The sequence below is a fragment of the Limulus polyphemus genome, unplaced genomic scaffold (assembly GCF_000517525.1).
Source record: "Limulus polyphemus unplaced genomic scaffold, Limulus_polyphemus-2.1.2 Scaffold93, whole genome shotgun sequence".
Taxonomy (NCBI): Eukaryota; Metazoa; Arthropoda; class Merostomata; order Xiphosura; family Limulidae; genus Limulus; species Limulus polyphemus.
In genome coordinates this window covers 532,637-560,333 of record NW_013665703.1, presented here as the reverse complement: position 1 = coordinate 560,333, position 27,697 = coordinate 532,637, and the positions used below count along the sequence as shown (strand labels likewise).

General features: G+C 32.3%; 1 protein-coding gene across 4 annotated transcripts in view; it reads right to left on the bottom strand.

Moving 5' to 3' along the window:
* Nucleotides 1–27,697, bottom strand: part of LOC106468989 (dopamine receptor 1-like) — a 51,602-nt gene that overhangs the window by 8,564 nt on the left and 15,341 nt on the right. For 2 of the 4 annotated variants that reach the window (XM_022398193.1, XM_013929446.2), the window contains exon 1: nucleotides 16,876–16,983. The exons of 1 other annotated variant lie outside the window; for it this stretch is intronic. The gene's annotated coding sequence lies outside the window, so the exon portion shown is untranslated. Of the gene's footprint in view, nucleotides 1–1,988; nucleotides 2,291–16,875; nucleotides 16,984–27,697 lie in introns of those variants that run through there. One more of the 4 variants, XM_022398197.1, reaches the window with a different exon arrangement.

Genomic DNA, 27,697 nt, shown 5'->3' with positions numbered 1-27,697 from the left:
GCAACATGTTAATTAAGCAGTCGGGTGAGAGACGCCAAGATTCAGCATGGCCATCTTTAATTTAAAGCTGCTGATGAGAGGGAAGGTAAACAGTCAGTAGCAACCGCCACCTATTTGGCTACTCTTAATCGAATAACGAGATTGGTTGTTACACCTATAGCACTCCCCACAGCTCTAAGTAAGGAGCGTGTTCAGCGGCACATCCCGGCTCGAATCTAGAACAATGAGCCGCATTCGACTCTCTGTAAGCCTAATACATAAATAAACACAGCCTTTGAAATTTAATGCACATATATATCAAGCACTTATCGCATTTGCACATGTCAACAATAAATCACCACATATATGTTTCGTGTGTGGTCGTCTAGCTAACAATTAGAGTGAAGCAATTCGTTATCTGAGTAGCAAGTTAGCACAAAATGAACATTTTTTTTTCGGGAAAACGTTCTATTAGAACCATTTATTATCTTATTATAAACTAAAAATACTGATAATATTATAGTTTAAAGTATTTTCTCAAGAGTACAAGTTTTCGAGTTCGCGTGTCATAACAAACAATGTAATCCACTTTTCCCGTAACTTCTTCATGTTTTCTAGTTAAAAGAAAAAAATTATAGTTAAATTAGCTATGATTCTCGTATAGATATGATTGCTGTTGTATTCAGTAAATATACGCTAATGATTTCGCATCTTAAAGTTTAGTGAATCGTGTTCGACTTTCTTGTTGATTTATTTTCATAAACAATTACATGCAAACTTATATCTACATCTAATTTGAAGATATGCAATTCGTGTTAATCGCTTTTAAAATCCTATAGCTCTAAAAAGTATCGCGACTATATGATCTATAATATCGCGACTGACAAATTTTAAGCCTTGTCTCTGTTACATTACGCTTAAATATTGGAAAGCCTGCGTGTTTACACTAGTTACGTGAATAGCGACATTGCAGTAAAACCAATGCGTCAATATACCTACTAAGTAATGTTTATCTTTGAAAACCAAGCCATTTTAAAAGGTTTTGTGCATCGCACACTGTGACACTCACTCGTGAACTCATGATGGTTATTTTCTATGAAACAATCCAGATTAGCACAAAGGAGAAAGAAAGAGAAAGATAAACAAGAAAAGTTAAATACATCTTGATTCTCCAACTGCCAATCAAACACTTGCACCATCTGTACATGTTATGTAGCAGAATGTAAACCACATACAAAGGTATTCTTTGTTCTCACGAGGTACACGTATATATACTAATACGTGTGCATGTCCATTCATTACCAGGAATTATGTGTGGTGGACAACTTAAACAACTTTATTACATTAACTTATTCTGAAATGCTTTATTTGGAATTTTTAACGAATCTAAATTATTAAATATTAATAATTAATTAATTACTTTATTAATCAAGGCTACTATAAGAAGGCCTGAATGAAATACAAATGTACGTTTTTTTAAGGAGAAATTCATGTAAAATATAAAGTGGGAAGACTTCAGTGGAAGTAAACTGTGAAACGTTGCAAACTGTTAATGAGATCTTCCACACTGAAGCTTAGCAGTAAACGTGATGGCTTATAATATTAAAATACAAGATTCGATCCTTATAAATACATCTTAGTTAGCCTATTGTACATACTTGTGCTTATAACAAAAACAAACAATAATGAGCTTTAAAAGGGCTTGTTGTCCAGTGGCTCAGCAGTAAGCTAAAAGGTTTGTAATGTTAAAATACGTGACATGAACCTCATAGTTACTAAATATTTCAGACGCAATTATATATTTAAACGTATTGTGTGTGTAAAATGAATCGTTAAAATTATAATATTTCATAATATTTAACCTTTAATCATACATAAATGTAACTTGTATTTAGTTACTTCAAACATAACTCATAAATGTATAAAGTATAACTACGTAAAGTGTTCAACAATATTGCTTCGTAACTAAATTGTTTACGCTTCAATTTGCTGGTACTAGTACTAAATACCTGCGCTCGCTAAGGGCTTCAAAGGCCTCCTCGTGATTCACAAAGGCTCCAATGTACAGATCAAGCTCCTCAAATATTGCTATAGCTACTTCAAGTGGTCCGTGCCCAAAAACAGACCCTGTTAGGACATTCGCTCTTGGTACCTAAGGTCGTGTACCACGATTGGTCCTGTTGGCTTTCAAGTGGGCCAGTTCTGGTTCAGTGACCCGACAAATTTTCTTTTATACTCCTTTCATCATGCTTGAATGACCTCCTCCTCCGGATCGCTCTAAATCTGCCTGCCAAGTTTCGTCCTACTAGCTCTAAAATTGTGTAGGAAGAAGTTAGCGGACAAACACACAACGTGACTTAATATAAGGGTTCACATTTTAGACAAAATAACTTTTTTTTTCATTATAAGACTCTGCTAAATATGTGGTAAAAAGTCAATACTTAAATATATTAAGGTAAGTCATGATTGTCCGATTGTCCAATTCTAGCTTTAAAAAAGTAAAAACAAGTGTGGAAGGAAAATAGCTATGTGCAAACAATACCAATAAAAATATCTATATACGTCTTGGTATCGACCAATTAGGAAAAAGAAAATAAAAACGAAATGATGCATAAGATGACGACTAAAATAGCCTAAATTCTTGGAAACTACTGGGATCTAACAACCGAGGTATAAATATTTCATAATCTACAGGGTATTTTCAAGTTAGTATGTGTTTGTATATAGATATACGTATAATACTCAAATACGTAGAAATTATTTTCTTTATAGCCTTTGAAAATATTGTTATTTCGTACGGGTGCTTTTTATGTGAAGAGTTGTATGTCACACTACGAAAATACCATTATCATTTATATATTTGTATGAGTGTATATATATATATATTCAATGTATAAGTCAAGAGAGAAAACTTATACTTATACTTACTAATTTCTGTTTTTCTAATGCAGCAAAAGGAGTAAAAAAAGCAGTCAAATAAAGACAAATTAATAAATTAAGTCTGACATTTCATTTACTAGCTTGTCTTTAATAGCATCTGTTTTTGTTTTTCCTTGAATATTAGAATTGGCTGGATGAAGTTGCTGGTAACTTAACTAAAACACATATTTCACTTACTCTAACATACTGATTTTTTTTATAATTACGATTTACAACCTCTAGAGAAGTGTGGTGTCAACCTAAACTAATTTGATATAGTATCATATAGACCAGGTGTGTTATTTTTTTATCCACACTATGGATACACACACAAAACATGGATTCAACTTCTAACGTATGTAAAGTAATATTTTACTTTAGTTTCCAAATAATAATGCTTGGTAATAATTTATTCGATATTGATTAAAATTCTACAGGTAACAGACTTAAACACATAACAATATAAAACATTTATTATATTGTATATATATATATATATGGTGAAATATAACGGACTCAAAACCCCATAGACATCTGTAATATTGTTGTTTTAATTAGTATCTGTGTTATTAAACCAAATTATTTCCACTCGTAAAATTAACTTCAGATTCTTGAGAGTCGTGTAATGGAGCCAAGAATCGTATTTTATACTTTTATTACAAGAACGTGGAAGTAGTATATTATATTAACTTGCTGTAGTTAGTGGATAGAAATCCCTGTTTTCTTTGTTTAGTAGCAGTATATCTTTTCCTTGTTAGTGGATAGAAATCCCTGTTTTCTTTGTTTAGTAGCAGTATATCTTTTCCTTGTTAGTGGATAGAAATCCCTGTTTTCTTTGTTTAGTAGCAGTATATCTTTTCCTTGTTAGTGGATAGAAATCCCTGTTTTCTTTGTTTAGTACCAGTATATCTTTTCCTTGTTACTGGTTAAGTTATGTCGTAATATAAATTTTCTTCCCATCATGGATTCTAGAAATTTATTTTCGGAAAAATAAGATATACTTTTCATCCCAGTGATCTGTTTTTGATAACCTACAGCATAACCTTTAAAAGTATGTCCTTCATTTCTTAATTAGTTTTTAATTCTGTTACATTAGATGCAACCTTATTTTCTTAAGTAATTGTAGATTATGAATGATGGAACGCCCACACCTAATTTCAATTTTAGTTTAATTTTTTTTTTAGTAAAATTTAAGACTGATAGTATCCTCAAAGCTGTATGACCTCTACTTCAGCCACCAGGACACATTTTACCGTTTCTATTCTGAGATCAGATCAGAGACAGAAATAGACACTTTAACAAAATTACTTTATTTTTAAAATATACATAATCCCACATTTATCAAAAGTAACAAAATGGGAAAAAAGGATAAACTAAAAGGAATAATACTCACTGTTACTCAATGACTATAATCAATAGGAAGCTCAGCAGAAGAGCTCAATGACTAGAATCAATCGCAAGCACGTCAGAAGAACAAAGACGCTTATATAAATATACTGAATCGTAAAAAGATCACTGGCATGAATATTTCAGACTCAATGTATATAATGCTTTATCCAACATAATGGATTTTAAATGTTACGTAATATATCTTATATGTCTACTTTTGTTCATTTATCTGAGTAGTTTTGTGTGTGACTTCAGTATAAAGAAGAAACAAAAATGTTCACATTTATATATAAAACATATGTAATATGTGTTTTCTTCATGAAGTACTTTATAGAACGCAACATGCATAAGTTAATGTAACACAGATTATTTCACTCTTTGCTAAAGCGCTTTAGATACTTCACTCGTCTTTCTTGCTTAAAGTCAGACTCCAGCTGCATTGGATGAATATATAAGGCTCAGATATTCAGAGTACGCAGCCAGACTCCAGCTGCATTGGATGAATATATAAGGCTCAGATATTCAGAGTACGCAGCCAGACTCCAGCTGCATTGGATGAATATATAAGGCTCAGATATTCAGAGTACGCAGCCAGACTCCAGCTGCATTGGATGAATATATAAGGCTCAGATATTCAGAGTACGCAAATAGTTGTTCCTACAGATATCATTTTGCCTTGTCCGGCTTAGGTTATGAAGTAATATCATCGTCGAGATGACCATTCTATTGTTACGTGCTTAATATTTTGGCTATGTTTAAATGAAGCTTTTGTACCATTATGAGTTTTTAAGATTGACATACACCCAGTTAAAATATTCGTGAAAATATAAGTTTAACATCTGGCCGAAATATAAAATATTATTACGTATAATTATAAGTTTTACGTTTGGCTCTATTTTGATAGGATATCGTACAGTTGAAATATTGTGGTTTATTTATGCTCATCTTAAACATTCTATACATTAAAGGTTGACCTTTGACCTGCGTACCAATTTAACCTCTCCAATTTTAAAATATTCTTCAAAATAACTTTACTGAACTCCGAGGCAAAGATAATTGTTACTTATCACAAGCTAGAAAGTCAGGCCGCTTTTATCTTGTATTAAATTGCAAGCCTTAGGTAATTAAATTTTGTTAAAACATTTCATGTAGGGAGAAAACAAGAACTAAGCATTGTAAAATTTATAATATAATTGATAACGTGGAGATACAGCGTGCGTTCTAACTTTGTTACAACTGTTCACGTAGAAAGTTCTTGTTCTTAATTCCGCGCAAAGCTACACGAGGGCTATCTGCGCTAGCCGTCCCTAATTTAGCAGTGTAAGACTAGAGGGAAGGCAGCTAGTCATCACCACCTACCACCAACTCTTGGGCTACTCTTTTACCAACGAATAGTGGGATTGCCCGTGACATTATAACGCCCCCACGGCTGAAAGGGCGAGCATGTTTGGTGAGACGGGAATTCGAACTAGTGACCCTCAGATTGCGAGTCAAGTGCCTTAACCACCTGGCCATGCCGGGCTACCATGTAGAAAGGATACGAGGTCTAAGTGCACCGCGATTTTTCCTGTAATTGTTAGCCTGGAGATTAAATAGTATATCTCGCATTCTTTGTAACAACTGTTACTTTAAAAATATAAATAAAAACTAGACCTTACAAAAATGAAAATTAAGCAAATAGCTTGTTAAATCAAATAAAGAAAATCACACTACAAAAACTATGTAAGACAATATTTTTTTTAAGTAAAAGAAGAAATATTGGGAAAGATGTCTTCTGGGACTCTGGAGTAAAACAGAACATCTAACCACAAAAGCAGGTATTATATTGCTATTATAAAGACAATTCTTTAATATTTCATCTAAAAATACAACAGTATTTGAAGGACAAATCTATAAGAAATAATAAAACATTTATACACACTTTCCTGTGACAAAAACCGAGTGTGGACTTGTCAGTTAGCGTGCCCTAACTGTGAATCTGAGGATATTGCGCTCTATATTTTGGGACCATAGGTTCGCCATAAGAGTGATGGTCAAATTCTATTATTCGATCAGACAATAGTTTTACAGGAGTTGACGGTGGGTGCTTTTGATTATTTGTTTCCTGTATAGTCTATCAGTTCTAAATTAGGGACGTTTTTCCCTTCATCTGTTCTGAAACAAATAAACCCTCCGAAAAATAAAGAATCACCTACGTCATAAAACAATGATTTCACTTAGAAAAAACTATATGAGAGTGAAGTTTGACATTCTATTTGTCAGGTAAGATCAATAACAAGTATAAGCTCCAATGTTTGTTTACGTGATATTAACTGTATGGTTTATTTGTTTTACATTTATCTTACACTTTCGATTTTTTTAATTAGTGAAGGCTAAAGACGTGTAGTCTTAAATGCTTTTTCAGAAAATACTAATAACAAAATGTGGTTGAAGTGTTAAAAACGTATATTCTTCGAACAGGAAACACATTATGAGCTAGTTAAGAATGAAGTGCTAAACAAATAGGTACTCTTTTTATATGTTATCACACTTTGTCTATCAAATATTGAAATTACATCTCATTGCTGTAAAACTAAACACTGTAATATAATATTGGAAAAGCTTTGGGCAAAATCTACAGCAAAAATCGATTTCTTTATCCATAATAGAATCTGTTAGAAATATTTCAGTAAAAAAAAAAACAAGTAAGATTATGTCAACACCATCTACTGGTAATTCATGCTAACATGAAAGCTTTTTATGTTTTAAGTTTAAAAAAACTAGATTCTTGAAAAAAAAACATGTATGCTGAGCTTAAAACTTGTAAACTTAAAAAGCTCTATGAAAATGTTGAATGTTAACTTGTGTTAAAGAACAGTATAGGTGCCACTGTTTATACAGAAGGTTTCGTTATACAGTTGGTTTGGGAGGGTCTTATATGTACGGTTTATGGTAAAAATATTTTGTTCTTTTGCTGTGTATGAGTTGAATTATTTATTTATACAACGTGTATTTCGTATCTTTATTCTGTAATATAATTGTTATACATTATTGCCTTTCATTGTTAATATTATTTAGTCTATTATATGGAACAATACGTAAATTTTGATCGATATAGGTTATAATTAATAGCTTGTGTCAAAACACGAAATACGTTATTTTTAATTGTAACCTGAAGTAGTTCAAAGCTCCTCTACAACATATTTCCATTATCATGGTTTAACTTAAATTGTCTAATATAACCACCTACAACAATACACTCCTCGCAACAGCAAAATCTTATTGATATTTGACTTGAATATGAATCTTTCGGCAATTTAAAGAAAGGAAATGAAACTAACGTAAGGTTTGTAAGTATATCATTTGTAGTATCGACTATGATATTTGACATGAGTATGAATCTTTCGGCAATTTAAAGAAAGGAAATGATACTAACGTAAGGTTTGTAAGTATATCATTTGTAGCATCGACTATGATATTTGACATGAGTATGAATCTTTCGGCAATTTAAAGAAAGGAAATTATACTAACGTAAGGTGTGTAAGTGTATTATTTTTAGCATCGATCATTCAGCACCGAGATCGCTTATTTAAACTTTATTTAGTGGCCCTTAGCAAATAACTATAAATAATATAGTGTTCCTTAGATTTGAATCATTTTTAGCCTAAAAAGTGGGGTTATAAACCATGTAACATGTCCCTTAAATAAATGCGTTTTTGCAGACACACAGTGACTGTCGTTACTATCGATTTTCGTCAGAACGAGTTAACTGATGTGCTTTGATCATATATATATATATATATATGAATTTGCACGTAACGAAAGTCCAGCCCCTACAAATAGGGCGATAAATCCGACTAGAGCGTAATGGACCTTAAAAATGTCCATATAGCTGTTTATTTCTTTTTTAAACCTTGAATACACTATTGCATAGCTTGCTGTACGTGTGGAAATGATACACCACCTGTCTACCACGATATACCACAGAAAAGCAATACGTAATATTATCAGTCATAAATGGCTGAACATGTCATAAAATCAATTGATCTTTTTGCCAAGCATGAATTTTTCGAATACTTGTTTGTTTGTTTGGAATTAAGCACAAGGCTATACAATGGGCTATCTGTGCTCTACCCACAAAGGGTATCGAAACCCGGTTTCTAGCGTTTTTTTCAAACACAATCGAAAAGAAAAACTAGTCATTTTCATTTACCACAAAGCATAGAAAGTGTGGTTGTTTTCATAAAATGAACTAATATTATTTACCTTAAAATTCATACGAAGTATAATTTGTAACGTTAATGGTGAGCGATATTCGTTACTGTTCATCTAACTGCTGTATAATGCACGTTTGTCTGAAGGAGTTAGTATAATATTAAAACCAAACAAATAAATAAGAATTTACAAAAATCTTTCTTGTACAGAAAGAAATGTGGTAATAGTGAAAAATGTTATGGAAAACAAAACTAACAAAAAGCGAAATTCGAAGAAATACTTAAATATTTTCTTATAAGTTCCAGTTTTGATTATAAGTATCTTATAAATTGTTGATTTTCTTACACATTTCTTTTCTCAGGTTTTTATTGGGTGTAATAATTCTTTAATCAAGCAAATTTACAATTCAAATAACTAGATTTCAAAATAAGGGAAACAAGTGTCAATGTTTATCTTCATAAAAGGATTTTTAGCGTTCAAAATAAAGATAACTTATCGACATTTATTTGAATGACTTGTATATGTCCATTAGTAGCTCATGCCGACATAAGCGCTTCTTATGTTTTAAGTTAAAAAAGCATCACAGGCAACATGTTTAGCATCAGTATATTTGATTCACATTTAATTCCTGATTATTCGACAATGCATTGCCGCTAAGGTAGACTTATGTTTGGAGAAATACGTCATAGCTCTTTTCGAAGACTGATATTCCTATAACGACATAGCTATACGATATAGAGACAAAAGACATAAAATTTCTAAGAAGGATACCTTTAATGCTGTCTATGAAAACATAAAAGCTCACTCAATGATTCAGATTGAGCACGATCAATTATACAAGGAGATTATACGAAAGGTATCATGGGATCTAGAAAATCGTTCTTATAAAGTGAGATTAACTCACAGTAAATGTTTATAGTATTCAAAATGGCTTCTGTCACTTTAGTTTACGCAAAAGTAGTAGACATTTTTTATTGGCTTTTTCAATCATGTCGATTGCAATCAATTGCAACTTATATAATAATGATATTGTTTTCTTTGTCAGAGAATTCGTATCAGTAATATATAACACTGTCTTCTGGAAGATTTCATAAATTCTTCCAATATATTTTCATCAATTAAGATGAAACAGTTTCCCTGAAATGGACAGCCATCGTTTCAATCTACAACCCAGTGGTACAGTTTATAGGTTGATCGTTGCGGTACAGACATGATGTTAACAAAAGCTAGCTCGTCACCGGCAAAATTGAAAACGTAATAAAGTAAGAAAGAAAAACAGTTCCTCACTCGAGCAATATTGGGTATATAATTTTGAAGTTTGATAAAAAAAATGTAGTGTATTGTATTTCTGTGTTATTCTCAAATCAATGCAAGGTTTAACGGTTTCAAAAAGTTATTTTATGTACCATCAGAAAACAATAAACTGAGTTTCGTTTTATTTAATACGTGATTGTTTCTAAAATAAAATAACTACTGTTTTTTATTTTAACTTATTGGGTGGATTAAAATTAGTGTTGCTTAGCTGCAGTTTCTAACCAAATATATTTCACCATGCATAAACATATACCATCAGTGGTAATTCGTTTTAAATTCTAAGTATCATAGCAAAGACCAAAAGCCTGTACAGATAGAGACGATAAATATAACTGATGGATATATGTTGCATCAAATAAAACTGAAAGAGTTAAAAGTATGGCACATTTCATGTACTTTTTAACGCCCATTGTACCAAAAACAGCTTTAGAATTTAGTAAGATTTTAGACTCTAAGAATGAGGTATGAAACCATTTCTCACCCACCACTTTGATTACTACAGTAACACTGCAATCAACTAAAATTATTGGACCGAGCGTGCCTTAAGTACGTAGCCTGGTGGATTGCAGGCCGGAATATCGAAAGTTGAGGCTTGCGACATGCTGCTGATCACGCGCAATATCTGTTATAAAAGTGACAGTCAGTTTCACTATTCGGTTAAGAGTAGCTGGATAGACGGCGAGTACTCCTGACTGATTGCAGTTTCATTTGGGGTCATTTATGCCTTAACTTATGAATGGAATCTTTGGCTTGACCATTTAGCCCACATATTGCATAAGACACCGTTCAGGTTGAACACCTCCCCCCCCCCACAAAAAAAAAGAAAAGAAAAGAAGAAAAATGTCGTTTGACATGACATTTATAGTACTGGTAAACAAAATAAATATTGCTTCAATACTGACTAGTTAGAACAGGAAAGTAAAGTTTTAGAAATCAAATCATTAAATTTTTACTTCATACAACATTAATACTACACATACACACCAAATAGTTTGAAATGCAAATACATACCATAAATTAACATTATCAGATTTAATAACCATTTTAAACTCATAGATATTCATATACAAAAGCGAACCACTAAAATCTTATTAGTATTTGACAAGAGTGAAGTATTGCTTAAATAAAAATATACGTTGATATACAAAGTCCCGATAGGGTTCCAACAATAAACTGGCTTTTAAGGCCTAAGTGTCCTCACTTAACACATATTAATTTTAATAGTTAGTATAATTTAAAACAAAATTATAGATAAAGAACTGTTTTATTTAATGTTGTTATGCCTTAAGCCTTAAAAAAGTACTTGCATATGTTTTAAGAATTAATTAAATATTAGAAGACTACCTTCCTCACCGTTTGTTAGTTTTTTATGACGTTGTTGCTATAAATCGTCTTTCTAAAACTGGCTTAACATTTTTTGTTTAATTTACTCTGTTGAAATAAATAGCATTATGGTTATAGGCCCTCGTTAGATTTGGAGGAGACTTTAACAATGAGAGATTGCCTTTTTTTTTTTTGCTGCGGTTAAGTTATTTTGTGTCGTCGGTATAAGATACAGTTGTTCAATTCGTAAAGATGCTTAACATTTAGATACTTTTTTTACCCCTGCTATTCAGTAAACGACACTATGGTTACGGCCTCAAATCAATTTTTAGAAGGTCTTAACACTTATTTATTTGTTTCTGGTTGAGCACAAAGCTACAAAACGGGCTATCTGTGCTCTCCCCACCACGGGTATCGAACCCCAGTTTTTAGCGTTGTAAGCCTTAACACTTAAAGAACTACTACTTTTACACTTGCTTCAGATTTTTTTTTCTGTTTTACTTATAAACTTGAAAGTTTGTGTAAATAATGATGGGGCAAAGAATTACAATTTAAGATAAATTTTTGATTGTTTGTATTTAAGCACAAAGCTACACAATGGGTTATCTGAGCTGTGCTCACCACGTATATCGAAACCCGGTTTTCAGCGTTATAAGTCTTCAGACTTACCACTTTGCCACTAGTGGAAGCTTTAAGACCAATCTTTAAAAGTATCTAAAAATGACGAGAGTAATATATTTTCTATTTTTAATGATGTTAAATATTATATTACACAGAAAAATGGTCTAAGTCTAATAATTATATTTACTTAAAAAAAACATGTTGGTGACGCAAAATATCAAATATAAGGATTGTATTAGGTATCTTAATTGTTAAATAACCACTTACCATGCGAAGCTTGGCAAAGGCAGTATTGATTTTGTTATAAGAATTCCAAAACAATGTTTAGGTTATTGGCTTGAAGTTTAGGGATAAATCGAGCGTGACTAATGGCTATTGTGCCCGGACTGCGAATCTATGGATTCTAGATCACAACCTGTCGCCTTAAAAAATTGCTTCTTACTTTGGAGTTGTGAGTTCAAAATTAAGAACGTCTAAGCGCAACCAGCTCTTGTGTATCTTTGCGGAAAATTCTAAAACAGACTAAAATGTTTACAAGTATAGTTTCGGATGACCTTCATTTTTAACATTTTATTTATGCACTACTTTTAAGTATTAAACGATTTATTAATTTCTTGTTTCCAATACTCATATGTGTGATCTAGGCTGTATAACAAAGTTAAAGGAACAAACAATTAAAGTAGCATGAAAAATAATACTTGAGAGTAACATAAAAATTCATGTGCTATTAGTTTTTACCCATTTCAAGTATCCTGTGTTAACATTTCACGATTGTTTCGGCATCTCTTGTATGTATTATCCACTACCTATTCAACATAGCCTATAGTAATCGCCAGTTTATTAACAAAATACTCATCGTAGATTTCAAGACACCAGCTGACGTTATTACTACTTGGTAATGACAAACTTCAGGAGTTTGTCTTCGACCATACCTTTCGTTTTGACTTTTGTCGTGAGCTTTAGAATTAGCAGTAATGTTACTGGGTGCCTGAAATCTTCACAGATCAATCACCGTTTTACGTTTCTACCAATGATCGTCGGGACAGTATATGGAAAACCAAGGGTGGGAGATATGCATAGAACAAAATCATTTGATATTGCACTCTTGTATTATGGCAGGGAAATTGGCGTGTAGATCCAATTTCATGATAATCCATTAGACTAGAATAGATTTCCAGAAACTTGAAATTATGATTCAAAGCATTGTGGAAGTCTTAACACTTATAACGCTAAAAACCGAGTTTCGATAGCCGTGGTTGGGAACGCATAGATAGTCCGTAGTATAACTTTGTGCTTAACAACAAACAAATAAATTCGCACGTGTTTTTGAATATGTGGAGCTAAATGGATATTAATGGGTTTCTGATGGGATAAATTTACCTCTCTTTGATGTATTGACGTGTTATTGGATTCAGTTGTTCCACTTTTAGTGGTGAAATCAGATCAGACTTATCTTGATGAAGAGTAATACTAATACCTGGTAGATGCTGCTCTGACTGCCATAGGGTATTTTGAACATGAAACAACAAAAGCCAAGAACTGGAAAGCAAAATTTCTGATCTATATTTCATAGAATTCCTCTGTGACATTTCTTGGTTATCGTATACGTTAGCTCTATAATCATATCATTAAAGAACGGGAAAGGATTCCTCCTAACAGTCCTCGTATTCTTCTAGATTCAGAGATTGTGTGAATCCCAGTAGTTGAATTCGTTACTATCTTTTTTTAAACAAGTCTAACTCTTTCAGTTTTCAGTAAGACCCTAATTCTGACTACTTTGAATTGGAGGATAAGTAACCAACAGTAAATTATCAGTGAAACTTCTTCGTTACATGTATTGTAACGTTGTTTCATAGATTACGTCTTATCTAATGCAGACAGCGCAATACACTTTCTCATGATTTAGAAATAATGTGAAAAAAATTTGTTTGTGTGTTTTTCTATTTGTGTCAAAACATCTTTCTAGTTTCCAAAGTGAACTGATTCTAAACTTCGTCCAAGTTAAATTACTTGTTTAGTTGTCCACATAATGTTCTTTGTATTCTTTTTACTAAATTATACTTGTATCTAAAACAATCTTTTTAACACTCTTTCATTTCCTTATGTCATTTTTTTTTCTTAAACACGTAAAATTACCCAATGCTTCGGTTATAAATAAGAAAATCGTGAAAGTACTACTTCCAAATAGTTTTTTTTTCTGTAATGTCATCTCCTTTATGCCTGACCAAGGTGCTGAAGGGTGCCAATTAGCACGATTGAGTTTTAATGCTAAAAGTTTCTTTGAAGTTTGGGCGTAAATAGATTAATGAAACAAAACATCATAGTCCATTTTAGTAGTGCTATAAAGAGTAATACGAATTTTAATGTGTAGAAAATTTGTTTAGATATGAAACAATATTAGAAAACACTTACTAAGACACTACAATTTTCATACTCATAAAGCATTATACAGTGTCACACTCTCTATAGCAGTAACGGTGGAAAGGAGAGAAAATTCTATTAGTGACTGTTGTTTTTCTTGTATTGGAGACACGTGCGCCAGAGTGTCACGTCAGAAGGATTTTTTGTTTTGTTATAAAAAAAATTTAAGTGAAGAGGAACTGACTGCACGATTTTCCCAACTGTGATTGGCTAAATTCGTGCTCCAGGTTGCACTTATTATTTCATGTGCCAGAAGGCGGATGCAACAAAATGTTCTTCGGAGCTTTAAAATGTAATCGAAAACTCTCAATAGAACCGAGTAGTGTAATATTTCAAGAGTGGACTTGAAGAAAGAACGAGAAAGGCTCGCAACAGGAGATGCAATGAGAAATCAAGAAAGTTGTGGCTACCAACAAGGCTTCGCTTGAAATAACAAGATAATTTTCTGTTTCACCGCAGACTTCCATTACTTGCTGCTTTATTTTGACAGTTTTGCACTGAACAACACGTCTCCATTTCACTGGATTTTGGAATCTTCTGGCGAGCACTTATCACCCCAAATGACACTGTCCATGCTGAAGTCAAACGCTGGGGATACTGATAGTCTTTTTCGAGATGGTGGTTTACTGTGAGATCCCTGACGTATAATACGTTTCAATTCTCGATTAATATGAGACTTTGGTGTATAACTTGAGACACAAGAATTATGAAATATTAATATTGTTTGAGATATTCTTCTAATAATTATTGTGGTTCTATTTGGAGGATATATTTCCCCTTAATGCTGGACCAAAATTAAATGGCTCAAATTGCTTAACGTTCTTGTTATACTTCCCTTTGGGCAATCTAAAACACCTAGAGACTAAAAACTAGTCTAAAAGAAACCCTATATGGTGTGAAAGTGTTAAACTAGGTCTTAGCTCAACTTTTTCATTATATAGGTTTTACTTATGGAATCGGAAAAGTCTAAATATTAATAAGCAAATTCCAATAGAAACTTAAATACACATATTTTAACACTAGCTGGCGTACCTGTCCCCTGGACGGAAATTATGTAAATTCATGATTAATGAAAGCTTATCTTAGGACATGAAAATTTGCTTCTCTTATAGGTAATTGTAAAAAAAAAACGTAAACACACCCATAAAAAGTGCAAAACACAAAATGTGAAAACGGAAATTTGCACGTATTTTCGCATGGACCCCAAAAATCTTCGTGCTAAATTTGGTGAAGATCCATTAACATGGGGTGAAGTAGTGGTAAAAAACGAAAAACACCCATAAAAACTGCAAAATGTAAAGCTGAAGATGTGTATGTACATTCGCATTGAGCTAATGAGCCTCCAGACCAATTTTGATGAAGATCCATTCACACCCTGCGAAGTAGTTACATGGACGTACAACAGACAGTGCTATTCTATTTGTATAGATTTCAACTGGGTGATTCAAAGCGTCTGGTAACTGCCAAGTAAAATTCATTAAAGATTATGAGAATTGTTACGAGAACACTAAATTAATATGGATTTCTTTTTAATTTATGTGTAACATATGAAGTTAAAATGAATTTGTTCTATTATATATATATATATGTATATATATAATAGTTTGGATTGAAAGAAATTGAAATGGATGCAACATTTTGAAATTTAATGACTTATGTTCATTATGGCTTGTTTGTTGAATTTCGCGCAAAGCTACTTGGAGTTATCTGCACTATCCGTTCCTAATTTTGAAGTAATACACTAGAGGGAAGGCAGCTAGTCAACACCACCCAACTCTTAGACATCTCTTTAACAACAAATAGTGGGATTGACTATCAAATTAAGACAACCTTACCGATGAAGGAGCAAGCGTGTTAGATGATGGGATTCGAACATGCGACTAACAAATTGCCATGCCAGGTCTAAGTTCATTATAGAGAGTTTATTATATTTTATCTATCTGGCAATTTAAAACTGTTTATGTTTATTTTGTTTGTAATACGTTACAAGTTATGTGAGACAGCAAGCAACCATTTACTTCTTTGATGTATGTTGCATGCTTTTTAATGTTAGAAACACATCGAGAAAGACATTTTCATATCGTGGCGACTTAGCTCAGAAGCACGCGACTAAAGCAATTTTGATTATATTATGTAACCCAGTAATTACTTAGATGCTCTCAAACAAGCCGTTTGTAATAACATTTAAACTTAAACCAGATCAAACTGCAAAATGATATTATGTAATACGTCAGACGTAATTGTTTTTAAGTGTATAATGCTGTAATACAGTTTCAATTACAAACCTTTATCATCTAATGACAAACGCACAGGTAAAGATAAAACTGTGTTTGTTTTAATTTAGCCGAATAACCCATTTATGCTACAAACTTATATTCCATGTAAAATTATTTATATAAAATATTTAAGCTTATCACTGTAGTGTTATTTGTAACGGAAACTAGAAAACTCACTATTTGCAAAAATCTTTCTAAGAGAATAATAACCGCTTTTTTATGTAATGAAAAACTTATAAAGTACAATAGTATGCCTTTATATTCTATAAAATTGTACCCTTTTTAAAGTTGGAATCTAAGTTCTAATATAAGCTGCAGAGGGAATATAGTTAAACGTTAATTCTTGTACAATGTTTACTGTACATAAATAAATGTGTTATCTACTTTAAGTGTCGACAATAACTGGGAAAATTCAAATATATCGTGTATCTGTACTCACCCATTAAAGTTACCAGGTTCAGTGATGAAGTTAATGAAAAAATTATTTCTACATTATTTGGCGTTCTCGCGGAGAGTTGTGTGGCTTGAGTCACCGGCGAGCTGGCTTTCAAACACAAGCTGGCGAATAATCACAGTGATTTCCTCCTGTACCCTGAGCCCACGTGAGGGCGCTTGGTTCGAATTGTTTATTGAGTTCCAGAAGTTGAGTGCAATCATTGATCTCCCATCATGCGTATGCCATGAGAAGCCAGTAAAACAGCCTGAGATTATTTAAGCAATCTTGACTTCGTTCTGTGATACACTTCATTTTAAGTTACAATGTATATATATATATTATAGTACACAGACAATTTCTGCTATTATCCGCTGCCTTTTAAAAAGCAGTGGAACTGATATACGAAAGCTTTAGTCTTCCGTGCATTGGTAAAGAACTTTATCATCAATAAAACTTTTTAGGTGGAAATTTAGGAACTGAAATCGGGAAGATTCGTGTGAAAAAAATCTTATTGACATTTACAGGAGTTTATACCAATAATAAGAAAAATCTAATAAGCCGAATGTTATGTCTGCTTCTATAGGATTCTACCCGAGCATGTGCAGCTTTTTATGTATAGATAGCGGTGTAACAGCAAAATGTTTACTTATTTTGATTTCGTTCTGTTTTACTGACTTGTAAAGAATGATGGACCAGTTTATGTATTCACTACCTTTGCAGAAAGGTTGTTGAAAGAACAATGTTTCTGTTAGTTGTTGAGTTGCTTCATTTTCCCTGTAACACTATTTGAAAATTGAACATTTGTACCCATGATCCCAAATATATCTTGAGAAATTGGACCAATAGGTGATTAAAACGTTAAAGTACAGCAGTATTAGATATCATTCTATCCCTAGTATGAATTATTCACTGTGATTGGCGGAAATCGTGTACGTAGTATGAAACATATGAACTGTTGTCTCGAAAAATTGGTCAACAAATCGAATGAATGTTGACTAAGTGTCAAGGCCGTTGTTATGCATGCTAAGGTCGCCGCAAAACTTTTCTAACGACAGTTTTTTGCATCTCACTGAAAACACGCTGATTTATTTAGACCTAATTACAAACAATTTGCTCCAACCCGTAAAATGAACGTGTAAGATTTCATTTACTAGCAGATGGAGAGTCTCGTTGAAAGGAATGATTGTAAGAGTACTAGAATATAACCAAGGAAGCTGTAAAGTAATCGAGTAATACTGCGCTACACGGAAGGTGACTGTGGATGATAACGTTGGAAATCTTGCTAACGTTTTAGACATATTTCATGCTGGTGTTAGGCAGGTGCGTACTTTATACGTTTATTATAATTTGTAAACGCGTTATGGTACAATCGTTTTTGCATTCTGGTAATTCAGTGATAAATGTATTGAATTAGTACGGTCCAGTTCTCTATTAAATTAATTATTTCTCATATAAATATTATAACCATCTACAAAATGGCTTATTTCAGTGCTAGTTAATTAGGTTTTTGTAAAATTGAAAACAGGAAGGAGGTAGAATAATACAATTATTGACTGGTTACTTCGGGTAATAGATCATTTGTGACTCTCATAACTAGACAATATTTATATACAATTAAATTCAAATTTAAATATAAATGTTAGGGGTATCCCACACTCTACAAAATTTTTAAATTAAAAAAACAGCTAAAATGGGATAGAAAAAATATCATTTAAAAAACAACGTTTCGCCACTATTAACGTGGCATCATCAGGTACTCAACACAATTGTACTTGACAATTAAACACACCAAACTGGTGTAGACTTTTAAATTGTATATTTTTCTATCTCAGTTTAGCTGTTGTTTTTTTTTTAATGTTAAAATAAATGTAAAATTCCTGCCACGTGTTAAAGTACTGAGTATTGTGACGGTATATCAAACACAAAATAAATTTTCTATGTTTGGTTTCAAGCTATGTCATGTTTGATTTGTAAAATTCTTTAGAATGATATTCAATGCACTTTATATAACGTGAACATATATGTATATATATATATATATTACATTTTAGTTTTAATATATTTTATATAAAAATGTTTTTAAATAGCATCAAAGCGGTAGTAAAAGTTTAAAGTGGCTATCGTATCCAAACTCATTAGTAACGCCTAAAAGTAAATTTACTTCAAAGCTATTAATAACTAAAAATTTGAGTTTGCCTAAACTGGTAATTTTATTAATAATTCTATTAGATTAATCATCAAAGGTTTTGTAAATTACATTCTAAACATTTTATGCCAGTGTCGAAAACTACGTGACGAAAATATATTAAAAGCAACCGCAACGTTATGTGTTAGTGTTATCACTTTGTTATGATAATGACTATTTCTTTACATAATATAGTTTTCTAGAAATTTACAAGTTTGTCAATATCTGACCGACCGTCTGTATTTCTGGTTTTATTTAGTATATCGTAAACAGCATACATCAGCTGTTATTGTTATTACACTTGGGAAATGCCAAGACAAATCATCTAAGTTACAGTTATGTTTAGGATATCAGATTCTCTACTACATGTCAACATCTCAATAATATCCAAACCCGCTTTTACACCTGGTGGTAAACGAGACTTGACTGAACGTTGTGGGATTTTACTTCTGAAGTAGTAACAACGAATTGTTTGAGACTCCTGAGTGTTATTTGAGGAATTAGAAGCATTATATCATTTATGAGGGGCTTCTCAACGCCTATACAAAAACTCTACTTTATATCCCACTCGGTTTATCCATGCCACACATTATGTCAAATATCTTACAATCTAAGGACTAAGTAGTCGCCATCTGTTTTAAGTTAGGTCTATCTATGCGACCCTGCAAAGACGTGTGTATCTGTAACCAACTTGCACAAAAATTATGGAAAGTTATTGATACAACTATACCAAATAGAACTATTAAATATAATTTATATGTCATTGATTGACGATATGCATTTTAACCTGTATTTTATAAGCAGTTTTTGACAATTTTCTTACAGTTTTTAATCTTAAAATGTTTCGATATTGTACAGAATTAACCTATGTTCGTGATAGTTTGCTATGTTTGAAATAAATAAAGACAACAGTAGTATACAGGTGTATATTGTCGTAGTTCGAAAGTAAGAAAAATAACACATTACGCAGGTAGGAGAATTTCCGTGAACAATAGAACAATCATCTGATGAGCATTTAGCACAATATTATAATGCTCAAGTACAAGTAAAGGTTGGAGGTGTTAATGGTTAGCATTTGCATTAGAACACTAAATGTTGGTAGCAAAGTGAAAAATATTAATAAGACGTCAAAAGATGTAATCAAAATATAAAAGAGAAGAGAAATATAAAGGATTGGAGTTAGATATTGTTATATTTGTACAGAAGAAAAAATCAAATAATCAGCGGAGGGAAACAAAGAAAAAATATATATTAATGAAGAAAACGAGAATGGCAGAGAAAAACTGAAGAATGAAAGAATGGTTATCAGTGTGAAATGAAAACGAAACTGTCTGACTTGTGAAATTACGTAAAACTAGAGCAAATTGTATAATATTGAAAAGGGAGAGTGAAAGAAAACTATTAATGTGACATTTTTCGATGTTTACATCCTGATGAAAACCTGGTAGTAATTGGACTCAAAAGTTGATACCCTGAGAGTAATTACACTAAATATTTGACAACCTGATAGTAATTACACTCGAGAGTTGATAACCTGATAATAAGTACACTCAAGAGTTGGCGATATGATAGTAACTACACTCAAGAGTTGGCGATATGATAGTAACTACACTCAAGAGTTGATGCCCTAATAATAAGTACACTCAAGAGTTGACAACCTGATGATAAGTAAACTCAAGTGTTGACAACCTGACGATAAGTAAACTCAAGAGTTGACAACCTGATAATATGTAAACTCAATAGTTGACGACCTGATATCAAGTACATCCATGAGTTGACAACCTGATAGTAAGTACACTCAAGAGTTGCCAACCTGATACATAAGCAATGACAAACTGACATAATTATCGTGAAAACTGTATAATATATAACATTCTAAGGTGGCATGATAATCGGATGAGATTTACTCCGAAGTAGTATGTTATTGTTGAATAAACTGGAATGGACGGTAACTGTTGTGAAGAAAACACAAATGTAGAGGAAGACGTTTCGAAAGTCTTCAGTATTCCAAAACGTCGTCCTCTACACTTGTGTTTTTAACAACAGGCAGTTGCCGTTCATTCCAGTTTACTCATCATGAATACTCTACCTAAACAATCTATCAAAGAATAGTCTGTTATTGTTTACATGACAGCCTAATAGTATGTGCTTTCTAGAATTCCATGTTCTTCCGATGCTATTTATACCTAGTAATGACAAACTGGAAATTATTCGCGAAAACATGATAGTAGTCCTAGATATGAATATTATTGATTCAACAACTCAACCATATACTATTTACGTCTGGAAGCTAATAGTTTGATGCTAAATTAGCATCCTTATCTCCCCGAAATTTCGCCGAAGGCCACCTGAAAAGGTCACCTGTTTTAACCACTCGCACCACAATAGTGTGTTGTCTGTTTGTCAGTCAGTAGACACTAAAATGACATCTCACAAGAGACGCTTAACGTTGCAATTTGTACTATCGTGACGTCAGTAAAACGTGCACATGTCATTAATCACGAGAAGAATTATGTAATCTGTAGGCTACAATACAGCATGACTTATGAATTTGAAAAGCAGGAAATAAAAATATCGGTTATTCTTAATTTTGGTTTTATTTACTCTTGAAACAGAACACTTTCGGGAACCTAATTTCCCTAATTTTGAACTGCTGACCACAGAGAAGGAAACCGGTCGGCACTGTCCACCGCCAACTCTTAATCTACTCTTGACCGACGAAGAGTGGGATTGACCATCACATTATAACGCCCCCACATCTGGAAGATTAGAGCGTCCTAACCACCAGGTTATGCCTGGCCCCTTAGATAATGTGACGCACGTTGCTAAAGATTATATTTTTTATTTGTTCGTAAGCCGTCCCATGATACAATGTATTACGAGTCAGTTTTTGGTTTGTGGGGTCACTTTACACTGTTTTTATATACCTAACAAATGTTTAAATCATTGATAACATATAACATATCTTATCTTCGAATTCACAAAATTTCAATACTTGAAAACTAGAAGTATAATGTGAAACAAAACATTACGCAGAAGAAATACAATTGAGAAATACAAAATACCACAAATAAGAATATCTTAATCGGTTTATATATGATTTAGTGTTTGTATTTAACAAAAAATCTAAATTTCTAAGTAAGCTTCGTCATAATGTTGTTTAGAGTTCCAAAGATTGTTTGTGACGTATCAAAAAGCTCCTTAATTGTCAAATTAGTAGAAAAGGGTACACACTCCGTCAACAGAAGCATGAAGAGAATAGCTGAGTGCCGACAACTTGGGTGACAATATTAACTGTCGGACTGTTTGGCTACATAAAGTTCATGATATAATTATATATATGTGTGTTTGTATTAATCTTGTTTAACATGTTTAAATCCATACCCCAATGAAGCCAAAGCGTCTACTCCATCAGTTTTTTCAGTATTATAGCGCTTAGTTGATGAAACAACAAAACATTTGTTATATCTAAATATAAAAGATTGTAAAGGTGTATTAGTCATGACCATGTCGAAATGACAAAACAATACCATTCTCATGTCATACAGTCCTATCAAAACAGCTAAATAAGAAGAGTATCTACGTGTCACCTGATAAAGTATAAGCGTAAAGTACAACCATCAGTAATTTATTTTGACATTTTCTGCTATCTAAACCTACATAAAATAGACTATGATGTCATTTTAAAGATAAATTGTGTATGCTTTATAAGCAGTGTATATTTGCAATTCAGTAAGACATAAAACCTTTAATCAACACCACAACTGAACCGGTCGAGAGAATGAAACAAAAAGATAAGTTTATTTGTTTGCTTTCGAAAATGTGGGCAAAGTTACACAAGAGCTGTCTCTTTTAACCATCCCTAGCTTTGAGGTGATGGAATACAGGGGAGGCAGCTAGTCAACAACAATCACTACAAACTCTTGAGCTACTTTAATACATGTTTGTTCGTTTATTAGGTTTCATTTAAAGCTACACGGGAGATATCTACCTTATATTAATCGGATAATATGATTTGACCGTCATTCACTTTCTGCAACAATGGAACGTGAACCGTGAACTTTCAGATTTACAGTCTGCATGCTAATCACTAGATATATCCGTCTCAAACAAAATAATTCGGCCTCTTTTTCTTTTTTTTTTAATTATCATATAAAAGTAGAAAAATGAGTCAGCACAGAAATTTCCAATTACAACGTAACTCACAAATCAAATATGATGTAATTAGGGCATGCAGTCGATATAAATAATCGAGTTATATAATTTGTAAGACTCCTTACTTTACAGATCACCCTCTCTTCCGTGAGAGAAACAAGCAAATGAACGCTTCAACAAAAAAAAAAAAGGTTTTCCTCTCGTTGCTAAAATTATGAATTTTGGAGGAAAGAACAAATGTCATTTGATTAACCTCTTGTCACCAAGTTACAGTGTTTTAGAATACACTAGTAATTCTGGAGAGAAATTTGTTCGCTGAATAACTAGGAAGCATAAATTATTTGCATTAATAATTTGCATATTATTATTAATAATAATAATATTATAATTATTTGCATATTCTTCAAATACCTATATAAATGTAGTTTTACTGTGGTGAGTAAAGAGAAACTTAATACATAATAAGTAAAAATGTTAACAGACTTGCCCTTGCATCGTATCAGTGGCTATCACATGTTATCTGAAGTAGATTTGTATTTTATGTTATCTTCTTATGATACGCTTTATTTACGAATATAAATGATGATGTATCATTAGATGAACAATAATAATAATGTTTAATAGAGATACTCATGAAAAAAACTCTTACCAAAATACAAAGTTTTCCAGTGTGGCTAACTTAATACAAGCGATTAAACTTTTTATTGATTCCACTAACATTTACTGTACCATAACTTTTTTATTGATTCCACTAACATTTACTGTACCATAACTTTTTTATTGATTCCATTAACATTTACTGTACCATAACTTTTTTATTGATTCCACTAACATTTACTGTACCATAACTTTTTATTGATTCCACTAACATTTACTGTACCATAACTTTTTATTGATTCCACTAACATTTACTGTACCATAACTTTTTTATTGATTCCACTAACATTTACTGTACCATAACTTTTATTGATTCCACTAACATTTACTGTACCATAACATTTTATTGATTCCACTAACATTTACTCTACCATAACTTTTTATTGATTCCACTAACATTTACTGTACCATAACATTTTATTGATTCCACTAACATTTACTATACCATAACTTTTTATTGATTCCACTAACATTTACTGTACCATAACTTTTTATTGATTCCACTAACATTTACTGTACCATGATATAATCCGATTTTTGTTTTTTGCTGATAATAATTATAAGCAAGCAAGTTAGTCTGGAGATTCTCAAATACAGTTTTATTTCAGAACAAACATTAGCTGTATAAGGTTTAACTTAAACTTTGATGGTGAAAAGATTAAAATTCTGGTGAAGAAAAAAAATGATGAGACAAATCTATAGACACCCTTTAAGTAAATAGATTAAACATATGTACATTTTAGGGCTAGGTGATAATATTCACCTCTATTTGTTGTTCATCGCTTGAAGATAGCAGTTTGTTAAAATTCAATCAAAGATTGTTTTATTTTGTTCAATTGATAATGTTGTATATTAAAACAATCATATGCTTCGTTCCCGTCACGTGTTTATTTCTCCATCATTGTTAAGATTCTTAATTATAACCGACAACTTTTTTATTTTTCGCTCAAAACTAATGAATGTACATATCAGGTTTTAACATTTTCCAAAAAAAATGAAAATAAATTAAACGAAAATTGTAATGACAAAATAGTTAGCTCCGCCTAAAATATTCACATAACAATGGCTAATGCTTTACATCGATAAAAGTATAATTGAAAGAGATGATAAAGGACTGGTCCATAAAGGACACTTTTGGCCTGAAAATCCAGTAAACAATAATGTACTAGGAAAAGAAACTAAGTTGTACTTTCAGTTGTGTCCGTGCCGCCCTGTCGCCCCGCAAATCAGTATGAAGATTTGTGCATTGTGTTTGTCAATACTGGGTGCTTATTATGGGTATTGTATTTCATCAAATATCGGTCATTTATATACAAACGGACTTAGATTTAAGATCAAGCACATACACATACCACCATAATATATGAAGAATATATCATACATATAAAAACGAATGTGATAGGTACATATGATGTCGGTTGACCGGTAGGTATGTCTGCTAGAGTATCAATATTAGACATCACAGTACCATGAATGTTTGAGTATGTATGATGACACAGATGTCACAGTATATATGAATACTCAATCTCACAGTTGTTGAGATTTTTCAGCATTAGATGTCCTTAAACTATGAGATGTCGGTTGACCGGTAGGTATGTCTGCTAGAGTATCAATATTAGACATCACAGTACCATGAATGTTTGAGTATGTATGATGACACAGATGTCACAGTATATATGAATACTCAATCTCACAGTTGTTGAGATTTTTCAGCATTAGATGTCCTTAAACTATGAGTCACAGGATATCTGGACGCTTTCAGGAGTACGTCATTGACACGTTAAGGTGGCGCAGTACTTGATGACACCGACGACTAAACATTTAGTGACAGAATAATATGGACACCGTGGATTTAAACAGTTCACATCTTTACGTACGTTTTCACATTACACCGTTGCTGAATGCTGTCACTAAACGAGTTGAAGAAACAGCACTGTGATTTCAAGTATGTGTTTTGTAGTTACTATGTGCCAGACCATCATATGTGTTCTAGTGACTGAAATTCATTCGTGTTTAATGAACCCACTTTTATCTTACAACATTACAGGATTTGTTCTCTTATACAAAGTGAATGTTTTTTGTTTTTTTAATATCATATTTTTACTTGGCTAACCATTTTCTTCTAACTTGGCTGTTTTCGTAATTGTAAAATATTATCATCATCACTATCATTACTTTTTGTGTTCAATATTGTTTTAACATTAATTACAAATATCATTTCATTCGAAGAACCATACTAACTTCAGTTGTCAGAGAAGCTCTCACCAAAGGTACATCGTCTTAAACTACTGCACCATCAATTCTTTAACTCGTCGGTTTTAACAAGTATGATACGAGCTTCAGTTGTCAGAAGAAGCTATCAGCAAGGGTAGATCGTTTTAAACTACTGCACTATTAATTCGTTAACTCGTCAGCTTCAACAAGTATGATTCGAGCTTCAGTTCTCAAGAGAAGCTATCACTAATGATACATCGTCTTAGACTTACTGCACCATTAATTATTTAACTCGTCAGTTTTAACAACTACGATACGAGCTTCAATTCTCAGGAGAAGCTATCACTAAAGGTACATCGCCTTAGACCACTGCACCATTTATTCTTTAATTCGTCAGTTCTAACATAGTGTCTGTGGAGAGTAATTCGGCAATAAAAATATGAACAAATATTCGTAAAAATATTAATATATTAACTGCACAAATCAGATTTATATATAGCTGTAGAATTTTAATTCAGGCCGATTCTCCATTTTTTTACTATTTGTTTTACCTCTTGAACAAGATAATAAGAATAATTTTAACACATATGAATGTTTATATCTCTGAATTAAAAACAAATATAGAACTGTTACTGTGTTTATATCTGTTCAGAAACATAAAATCATTCCAGATGTACTCCAGATTTGGCTAAAAGTTCAGTCCTGTACATAGATTCTCGGCAGCGTTAGTCCATCCTAAATGGGCTGGAGTCACTACCATGCCACGAGATACATGCGACTAACCTTGGCGCATCATATAAACAGAAAAATGAGTTATACGTTCAACTGAAGTTTTGATCATCATCATTGTCATCTAAAGTCTCCTTTTCTTTGTAAATTTATTATTTTCTCTGTTACCATAGGCAAGGTGTATTGTATATGACTAGTTTAATCTGTTAAATTGGCCTTTGAGCACACAGGAACAATACCTATAATTACATAGATATTTAACAGTTTTGTTAAAATTGGAAAATTCTATTACAATGTATTTAACATATCTTTCCATCGCTAAAGAATATCCTAAAGATAGGTATAATAATAAATTAACAAATGCAAGCGTTTAGTATAAAATGAATGAAGTAAATTTCATATGTCAAGTTTTATCAAATTTGTACCCCAAAGTAGTTTATTTTTTCGGCATACATTGTGAAAGAATGTCTTTGAAGACAGGTTAGTTTTAAACATGCTTACTTTCTTTTGTACGTTGTGTGTTTTGAAAGCCATTTTATCAGAAACTTTAATTTTTTGTGAAAAAAAAGGAAGGCACGATAAACTGATAGGGCCAACCACTTTCGAACAACTTCAAAATCTTCTGTCTAGCCTTAGCACAGAAAGTCTTCGATTACGTCCCCTGCAAGATATTTTTTGACATCTTAATGTTAGTTTCTAACAACAAAGTTGCCGTGAGATGGCAGTGATCCGAAATACTTCATCTTATCCCATCACATCCATTTAGTTTTATACTTTATCGAATTTCTCCTGCATATATGCTACGACCTAGGGCTGGGATATGACATGTTTGATTCGAAACTATAGATCCCTATGACATATTATATATATATATATATATATATA